Source organism: Carya illinoinensis, chromosome 15, assembly GCF_018687715.1.
Source record: "Carya illinoinensis cultivar Pawnee chromosome 15, C.illinoinensisPawnee_v1, whole genome shotgun sequence".
Lineage (NCBI taxonomy): Eukaryota > Viridiplantae > Streptophyta > Magnoliopsida > Fagales > Juglandaceae > Carya > Carya illinoinensis.
Genome location: NC_056766.1, coordinates 4,734,948 through 4,745,726, shown reverse-complemented (window position 1 = coordinate 4,745,726; position 10,779 = coordinate 4,734,948). Strand labels below are relative to the sequence as shown.

Genomic DNA, 10,779 nt, shown 5'->3' with positions numbered 1-10,779 from the left:
AATAGATTTTTTTTTAAAATATTATAATAGCTTTGAAACGAGACAGTGACTGAGAGAGAGAGAAAAAGGATAACTTTATAATTAAGTATCTCATAATAATGGGATTGGGGAATCTTTTGCTTATCCAAAGTTTACAACATTGCTTTCGTTCTTCCTACTTTAATCATATTTTGTTGGATCATTAGCTTTTATAGACCAGTGGGCTTAAAATAATTTGCCTTTTGCGTTTTTTCCTTTTTCCTTTAATTTCCACTTGCATGCATATGTTTCCCTTCAAATTTCTACTTCTCTCTATCTTTCTGGTTGATCGAAATTGAATGGAGTTCTGATTTTGCAACAACGACTTGGCCAACAAGAAGGATCCAAAGACTCTTTACTTTTACGTCCTTTTGAATATATATATATATATATATTTAGACACATGAAATATATTTTTAATAGACACCATTCCTTAATTAATACTGTTAGTCCAACAATCTTAAAAAGCATAGCAAAGAAAGACTTCTTAGAAAACATAGAAGTCTCCCACTTAGAAAAGAAAAGAAAAGAAAAGAAAGACTTTTTTTTATGAGTTATTCCATGATTGAGCTCTTAAATTATTATTGTGGGGATCTTTTGCTTTTCGGCCAATCTGCATAAACATGATGCATTCATCTTTTTCTCTCTTGTTCCACACGAGAAATATTTTTATTTATTTTTGTATATTTTAAATATCACTAGAAGTTTTACACTTTGTACTCTAAATTATGAAATATGAATACTAATACATTATGTATTTGAAACTATGAAAAACGTATAATGTAAATTAATATCTCGCTTAGATCTGACCGCCAGTACTACTATATATTGTATAACTCACAGTTTTAATCATCTTAACTAAATGTAATTGAAATTCGATGTGAGCATTGTTTGCCCCTTTTTTTATAATTAAACACATGGTTTTTATTTTTGTTAATTTGATACATAAAGAATAAAGCATTAATCTATAATTGGAGTATGAATATATCGGCTAGCTTCATCTTTAAAAAAAGTTTTGCTATATATAATTTGATGTAAAAAATGAGGCTTATAAATATGTTTTCTCCAAAATATGTAATGGCTTTGAAATAATTTGTCTGTTAATTAATAATGGCAACTTTATTACAGCTTACTCTAAATTAAAGGAGAACGGATTGTTAATTTGAAGGCCGGCGATCGAGGCAGCTGAGGATCTAATAAGTGGCTAATATTCTAATTAAATAGATGCTCAAGAGAGAGATCATGTAAGGATCATATAGAGTACTCGATGCTCTCGTTAAGTTAATTCCCAATTTAGTGCAAATTAATTGCTTAAATTGGTAATTCCACCTTTATGGTATTTGTTGCATGGACACCTAGTATTTTAATTATATCCCACAATGATGGGATTGGGGGTATCTTCTGCTTATCCAAAGTTAAAAACATTGCTTTTCTTTCATTCTATCCATATGACGAGATGCACTTTTCTCAAAAGATATGTTTAAAAGTGAGGAAAATTTTTCTTGCAAACGAGTTTGCGCACCAAATCGGCCAGCAATACTGATATGTAAGGCATCCATTTAATAAAACGGTATAAATTGAATATGAAAATGATTTTTATTATATAGATGACATTTTTTTTCTTAATTTTATTTTTTTCAATAAAAAAAGCTGGTGGTACATGATTTGGTGTGCCAAATTGCATGCTTGTACCTAGTAAGACTCAGTAAGTAAAAGGTATCGTCAACGGACATGCACACATCAGTACAATCCTTTTTTCTGCAATTTAAAAGGACAAAAGGGACACAACACTATGGATTAGGCCTGTTCATCCGGGTTCCAACCCGGAAATTCGGGTAGACCCAAACCGGAACCCGGATTTGAAATCCGGGCCGAAACCCGGACCGGGTTAGACCGGGTCATAAATGGGCCGGAACCCGGATGAATCCGGGTTTTGAAAAATCCGGATTCCGGGTTCCGGATTGAACCCGGGTCTCTTTTTTTTTTTTTAATAAAAATAAAAAAACCCATATAAAAATAAACCCAGGTATAAAATCTCCATTCGACCAACATTCAGACAGAATAAAACTTAGATCGCATAGTTATTTTGCACTTCTGCACTTCTTCCACAACCGATACAAATCATAGGACTTTAAAAACGAATTGAGTATAGATTCAACCCAAAGCTCATTCATCTCTTGAAGCAGGATCCATCCCAGTTGAAGGGCTATCAGCAAAATACACTTGATGCTTCACATTCAGGCCATGCTGCTCATCAATAACCAATGAATCAGTTCTAACATTTATACTTATGACAAAATCAGTACACAGGCTAAATTAAAAGCAATGAGTTCTAGAACATTTAAATAAGAGACCAGACATCCAGACCAGTTCAAACATCAAAGCACCAAAAAGACACGATAAAAACAGAATAATAAAAAAACAGAACCTAATTTCTTAGTCTTCTCTGCTTTACCATTCTCTTTTCCCAAATGTATCGAGATTTTTAGGATCAAAACAAAAAATGTAGGAACCCTAGATCTGGGCATAAAACACAAAGAAATGAACACAAAACAGACCCAAATCAACAAATTAATAACAGAAAAAAAAAACCCTAAAAAATTGCTGCAGATATGAACTTGAACAGATTCTAGCATAGATCTGACCGTAAAAAACCCATCAAAAAAAAAAAAATGGATACATGTAGATCTCGAGTAAGAGAAACGGCAAGACCCACAAAAAAATCTCGAGATGTCCAGAGTATACGTGCAGCCAAGGCTAAAACCCACAAAAAAAAAAAAAAAATTATACATTAAGATCTGAACTACCTTTCACGAAATGGCGATCTCGAGCGTCACATGGGTTGTTTCCAAACTGGTTTCGCGTGAGAGAGAGAGAGGTCTGAGTAGAGAGAGGTCCGAGAAGAGAGAGGCCTGCGGTTTGGGCTTGGGGGGAGAGAGAGAGAGAGAGAGAGAGAGAGAGAGGGTTTGAGATTCGGGCGAGAGAGGGATCGAGAGCTGAGAGCTCGACGATTGAAAAGGGAAACGAGGGTTTTCATATATATAGTCCGGGTATCGGGTTTTTAACCCGAAACCCGGATTGTATAACCGGATCCGGACCGGAATGATCCGGATTTTATAATGTGGGTTTCGGCCCGGATTACATCCGGGCCGAAATCCGGAACCGGAATCCGGTTATCCGGGTTCCGGACCGGGCCGGAAAAAAATCCGGCCCAGTTGAACAGCCCTACTATGGATCAGTAATTTAATTTATCTATGCTCTTTGAGATATATAGGATGTCCGTAACTATACTATACTAGTGGTAAATTATAGGAGTGATAAATAACGAAGTTGAGCAGAAGATGTTTTGGCGCGTGTGGCGCATGGCACAAGTGGATGGTGGGTAGACATTTCAGGTGGCACGTGGGGTGCATATCTTGTCAAAATGATATAATTTTGAAAAAATCTAGTTGCAAGCACAACTACGCATTAATATATGCATCAATTTAATGTGATTGGTCAAAAATAGATTTTATTTAAAACAGTGCTAATTTAAATTTTGAATATGAAGGAATCAGTATTGGTACGCAGATTAGTATATGACTTTGCTTGTACGTAGCAAAATTATATAATTTTTTCCCCAAAAATGAAGCTATATATGGTAGTGGTTAGTGTTTATAAAACTACAATAAAAGTAGTTAGCCGATGTAGAAGATTGATGATGAAAAGGAGAGCAGCAACTATATCGACCATGTGTGGTAAACGGAAAAGAACGGGTAATAATATATTGAATATGAGATTTATCACAAATAGAAAAAGAAACACTGTAAGAGAACTTAAGAAATTGGTGCTCTATCGTCATGATAAATAATAGGTTGAAATGAAATTGACCGAGAATAACTTGTATTTCTATATGTGAAACTGTACAATGGAAGGCCATATTTATAGGTAAATGAGGCCTGAGAAATAATAGATATACAAGAAATCAAAAATAGTAATTGATTTACATAATAAACTAAATATAGTAAAAAATAAGTCATAGTATCATCATATATGCTAGAATATTATGAGTATATTCTATCAATATAAGGATCGTAATTATATTCATATATAGAGTAAGTCAATGATTGCCTATATATGAATAGAATGTTCATAAATTTTACTTGTTTGGACGGGCAGTCTACACTCTACAGTACCATGCATGCATATAGTTTTTCAATTGAGATTTTATCCAATTTATCCAGTTATGTACATTAATTTTCATGAATTCTAATTCTTAATAATTTCAGTCACCAAAACCATACCACAAAACTTTTTGTCAAATTTAAAACAGTCACAATATTTTTCGAAGCCATCTTAATTATACTTCAAACACATTTCTAACTAATATCATATCCAGTACTTACGTACACGACCAAAATTCACATATATTTTCTTTCACAACTTACTTTGATCTGATGATTGGCAGTAAAAGGAGGGGGGGGGGGGGGGGGGGGGGGGGGGGGGGGGGGAAAGAATGTCACTAATATCCTAAAGAGGTGTTCAAGAGCGAAATGCGAGGTCGATCATTGACCTACTGTGATGGAAGCTCACGTCGTGTTCCTCTCAGTGCAGTTTCTCTATATATGTCAGTCCATTATATGAATACACGTTTGGCTTTGTATATATAAGACACGTTTTGCTGGATAATTTGCTTTGCCGTACTTCATTGTTTATCTAGCTAGCTTTATGCAGACATGATCTCGATCATGATGTGCATGTGGGATCAAAGTAATTACTTGTATAAGTAATTGGTTTTGTATAATTTGCGTTTTCGTTGTGATTATCTGTTCCTCATTTGCTGTTTTAAAAGTTGAGAATTTCCTTCGCCAATTCATGCTTACTTATCCCTAAATACTATTTTTTATTAAATAATATACAAACAATATTACAAAGGCGGAATTAATTTATAAATATGAACAACACTCAACAGTACGTCCAAATTGAATAATTTCCAAATATGAAAAACACTCAACAATTTTATTAGTTTTTTTATTAGAAAGTATTGTGAAATCAACACTTATTCTATCTTTTAAACTGGTAGAAAATTTTAAATTTAATTATTTGTATTATATTTTTAGTGTTTTACCTCACATGTGGGTCAAACTCTTCTTTAATGAGCTAGTAAGTTTAATATGTGAAATATTTAGTTAAATATATTGATCGAGCATAGAATACTCAGAATTCATACTTAGGACATTTGCTTCTATATCATGTGAAATCACCACTTTTTTCAAAAGTTTAAACTGATGGCATGAGAAATTGTATTAATTAGGACTTGTTTGGGCACTTGAAGTATCTTAGAACTAAGTGAATAGTAATAAAATTATCTACAAATAGTGATGAAATAGTCTTGAGTTAAGGTATTTTATTAGATTTTGAAAAAGTAGGGAGGAAAAGTTGAACAAAAATATTATGAAATTATAAATTTGTTAGAATAGAATTTTTTAATTAATTAATTAACATCATGCGTTGCACGACATTTCCAAATTAAACCCATTGCCTTTAACTCAATTTTGATACTCATATTCTTTTTCGTTTGAATAATTTATTTTTAATATAAACCTTCCTTAATTAAATTGTTAATCCAATTAACGACATGATCTGTATTTCTTTGTAATTGATAGAGATTTTATCGTTTTTTCCCGTTGGATCAGTAATTACATGTCTTTGGGCCTACTTGAACTCTTTAAAAACCATACAAGTACTACTAGTGGGAGACTTCTTAGAAAAGAAAATAAAGACTTCTTTTACGACACATTCCACCCACGATTGAGCTCGTAAAATTATTATTGTACGTGGGAAGCTTTAATTTGCTTTATAAGTCATATGTTATAACATGTTGGGAATCTTTTGCTTTATAAGCTTTAATTTGCTAGTGAGAATCTTTTGCTTATCCGAAGTACTTAAAAACATTGCTTTTCTCTTGAAGAAGAGATCATATATTTTGTGGGACTAAAGTTAATAATAATTTGCGTACGTTTGCCCTTTTTTTTTTCCCCTTTTGCCACATGCATGTTTCCTTCAAATTTCTACTTCTTTAAGTCTATCTTTCAAATTCCTTCCAACTTTTATAAACGGTTGAAATTGAATGCATGAGATCAATTATTTTTCAGACAAAAGTTTAATTTCGAACTTTAATGTTTGAAGAAGATCTAGATTACCTGATCATCTAATAATTTGTTTTTATCATTATATAGATACGCTCTTGTTAAGGCTATCATAATGGCTCGAATGAGTTTCCTTGGAGGGCATTGCGACTAGCACTGTCACTAGTGCCTAGTGGGACGTCATTCGATGCTTGACCCACAAAAATGGGCCGATTGATGCTGGAATGGAGGACAATGAATATTGAAAAATGATAATATGACTTTTAAATATGTCTATTAAATATATTTAATTATATATTTTTAATTTTTTAATTTTTTAATAATTAAGGAAGTGATTATTAGTGAATTTATAGATATTTTTTTAATAGTTAAAAATATTTTATGGGAAGGAAATTGTGAGAAATTTTTAGAATTTCTCATTTTATCTCAATTACCACACACGTCATTAATTATTTATATTATATTCCTAACTAGAATATATAACACTCAATTTGGATAGTTTACAAGTTTTGCAATACTTAAAAATTTGGATAGTTCATCCTACTCAGCGTCAGCCGGGGTGGGAAGAGAGATTCTTAGTAATTGATAGAGATTTTATCATTTTTTTTCCCAGTTGAATCTGTGATTCCACGTATCTAATTTAGGCCTACTTGAACTTTTAAAAACTAAAAAAGTGCTAGTGGGAGACTTCTAAAATAAAAGAAAGACTTCTAAAGAGTCATTCCATAATCGAGATAACTCTTAAATTATTGTTATACGTTAGAATCTTTAATTTGCTTTGTCAGTTATAAATTAACATGATGGCGTAATTCTTTTTTTTTTTTTTTACTATTTTTATCTTTGGATAAGATATCTTTTGTCTGATCAATTGCTTGAATTTTTTTTTTTTTTTTTTTTTGTTTCCCAACATAGTACAAATTAATTTAAACTCGTTTTTGGTATTTGCTGCATGGATAGCTACTTTAATTGTAATAGTCCACAATGATGGGATTGTGGAATCTTTTACTTATCCAAAATTAAAAGCATTGCTTTAATTCCTTCATTCCTACTTTTCTTTTGAAAAAGATATCATATTTTGTGGACATTAGCTTTCTCTTTTTTAGCTTATTTTGTTAGCTTTCGCAGACCTGTGGGTCAAAATAACTTACGTTTTATGTGTTTCCATTTTCTGGTTTTTCTTTTTTCCTCTTTCCAAATGGTTTCCCTCAAATGTCTTCTTCTTTCTATCTTTCTGATCTTTCCAAATCCTTCCAACTTTTCCAAACCTCTTTTTTGTTCTAGTGATTTTACATTTGTTTGGATATATTCTTATTATATTGATGTTGAGATCATGACATACATACATAATATATATATATATATATATATGGGAGAACGTCTTTAATATAAAATTATTATATTATGCTTGTTTTAGATATGAAAATTAATATAATTAATTATTTATGACGAAAATTAAAATGAATTGGTCAAAACACTAAAAACTGGGCCACTTACAAATTAAACTTTGTTTTTTATTTATTTATAATTATCGATAGTTCCATTATTTTTATATAATGCTGATCATAACTCTATTTTCCCCCCTTTAATTAATTTCTTACAGAAAATAATAATAATGACGAATGACTCTGATGTCAGACATGCATGGATGATCAGACATCATGCAGGACCAATCACGTGGGCACGAAAAGTTAATTGGAAAGCAAGATGATCATTAATTAACTTTTCCTACCTAATGGGCGCATAAGAAATTGTGAAAGATATTGACATTTCTAACTTTTTTCGCTTGCAACGTATAGACATTATCCTCAATCACGTGATCCTACTAATCGCTTTTAATTCTGGAATTAGAAGGATTTCAAAAACCAAAGAAAAATAAAAAGTTAATTGGGAAATTAATTAGGGTTTATAAATTGGGTTATTAATTAGGGTTATGGTACTTTATAAATTAGTCACATTCAACATGCATGGTTTAGCAGCTGCGTGCTGGTTCTAGTGATTTTACACTTTGTACTCTAAATTATTAAAAGTGATACATTGTATTGAAACTATAAAAAACTTACAATGTAAATATTTTGTCAAGATCTGATTGTCAATCTTAACGGTTGAAATTGAATGAGCACAATTAAAGTGTAAATTGTTTTAGTTTTTAAACTTTGATATATATGTAAATATATATAAATCATTTGAGATGTAAATTTTACCTTGTTTTCTTTATAAATAACATGTGAATTAATTAATCTTCAGATGTATAGAGTTAATTTCCTCCACCATAAGTAGATCAGAAGTAAACAAAATTTTCTTTTAAAGAAAAAAAGAAGTAATTTTTTTTATTTCATTACCCTAACTAATTGTTTAAATTGGTTCCACCTTTGGCGTTTGCAGCATGCAGACTTATATATTTTCTAGTCAATGACGATGGGATTGGGGAATCATGATCTTTTGGGTACGCAAAGTTATAAACATGCATGTCTAGCTTTATATATAGTCGACCAGCTTTCAACTTTTCTTTTGATTTAGAGATCTTTTGTTGGACCGTCAGCTTTCTCGGTTTTAATTTTGCAACTTTTGCAGAGTTGTGGGGTCAAAGTTATTTGCGTTTCCACGGATTCAAATTTTATTGGTAAAACATTATAAAGTCCCTAATTCCAATTTCCATCAAAATTATGTCATGTCATGTCATTTATTTTTTTAATTTTTTATAATTAGAAGATATAACGTGTGATTTTGATATGTAGTTTATGATCATATAAAATGGGAAACATTTGATAATTGAAGGTGCAAAAAGTGTAGCTTTGCCCCTTAAAAAAAAAAAAAATCCATAGTTGGAAAGCTAAGGTCGGTCCCATAACTATTACAGGAAGAATATTACTGTAAGAGAAATGATATTTACAGTCGTGGTTATGCAAGCGCCGTGTAGTTTCTTTGAAAAAAGTAAATTAATACGGAACCTATATGAAAAAAAAAAAACTTTTTAATCGTGAACTCTACTCTTTTTTAAAGTGATTGCGTAGTATTTACACACTCCACGACTATATGTAATATTACTCTTACTGCAAAGGGTGGCATGGAATTAATTTCAGTGCAGATCGTAGTATTGTATAAGAAGGAAATTGTAAGAAATTTTTAGAATTTCTCATTTTATATATCTTAGTTTCCAAACGCATCCTTAATTATTTATATTATATTCTTAATCAGTATAAATAACACTTAATAATTTGGATAGTTTACAAGTTTTGCAACACTTGAAAATTTGGATAGTTCATCCTACTCAGCATGGGGCTGAAAGAGAGATTCTTAGTAATTGATAGAGATTTTATCATCTTTTCCCGTTAGATCAGTGATCGATTACATGTATCTTTGGGCCTACTTGAACTCTTTAACAACCATAAAAGTAGTGCTAGTGGGAGACTTCTTAGAAAAGAAAAGAAAGACTTCTTTTACACCATGATTGAGATAAGTCTTAAATTATTGTTGTGCGTAGGAATCTTTAATTTTCTTTGCCAGTTATAAATTAACACAATGGCCTAATTCTTTTTTTTTTTTTTTGACTACTTTTTCTTTGGATAAGATATCTTTTGTCTGATCAATTGCTTGAATTCTTGTTTTTGGTTTAGCTATGTTTGCAGACCTGTGGGAATGAAGGGGGAATGAAGGGCGAGGCAGCTGAGGATCTAAGTGGCTGGCTAATAGTCTAATATTTTAAATAGGTGCTCAAGAGAGAGATCGTGTGATCAGGATCATCTAATATATAAAGTGGACGCTCGATCTCATGCATGAAGTTTCCCAACTTAGTACAAATTAATTGTTTAAATTAATATTGGTAATTCCGTCGTTTTTGGTATTTGCTAGATGGATAGCTACTTTAATTGTAGTAGTCATTGGGGAATCTTTTGCTTATCTAAAGTTAAAAACATTGCTTTGGTCCTTCCTACTTTTCTTTTGAATAAGAGATCATATTTTGTTGGACCATTAGTTTTCTCTTTTTTAGCTTACTTTGTTGGCTTTCACGGACTTGTGGGGCAAAATAATTTACGTTTTTTGTGTTTCCATTTTCTGCTTTTTCTTTTTTCCTTTTTCTAAATGGTTTCCCTGAAATTTCTTCTTCTTTCTATCTTTCTGATCTTTCCAAAACCTTCCAACTTTTCTAAACCTCTTTTTTGTTCTCTGATCCTAACGCCTAGCTGCAACATGCATGGTTTAGCAGCTGGTGCTTCTAGTAGTGATGTTACACTCTAATTTGTACTCTAAATTATTAAAAGTGATACATTGTATCGAAACTATAAAAAACTTATAATTTAAATATTTTGTGAAGATCTGATTGTCAATATTGTACATGATCATGTACAACGACTCACCTTTTTTTATTTTTTATTTTATTTTATTTTTATCAATCTTAATGGTTGAAATTGGATGAGCACAATTTGTCAGATTTTTATAATTAAAGTGTAAATTGTTTTAGTTTTTATACTTTGATATGTAAATATAAAACATTTGAGATGTAACTTTTACCTTGTTTTCTTTATAAAGGATCATTAGCTATGAGATGCGAGAATATAGGCAGATGGCAAATAGGAGAATCGTCAAATCGCTAGAGGACAATAGTTAGTGACTGTGGCAGCGCGTGTGAGATATG

The 10,779-nt window shown here is 31.4% G+C and overlaps 1 long non-coding RNA gene across 1 annotated transcript; it reads right to left on the bottom strand.

Annotated features, from left to right (window-relative positions):
* Positions 1-2,093: 2,093 nt before the first annotated feature.
* Positions 2,094-3,420, bottom strand: LOC122297727. The gene is made up of 2 exons (XR_006238868.1): positions 2,826-3,420; positions 2,094-2,265 (listed from the first exon to the last, which is right to left on the bottom strand). It is a non-coding gene; the product is annotated as an uncharacterized LOC122297727 (long non-coding RNA).
* Between the last annotated feature and the right edge of the window lie 7,359 nt (positions 3,421-10,779).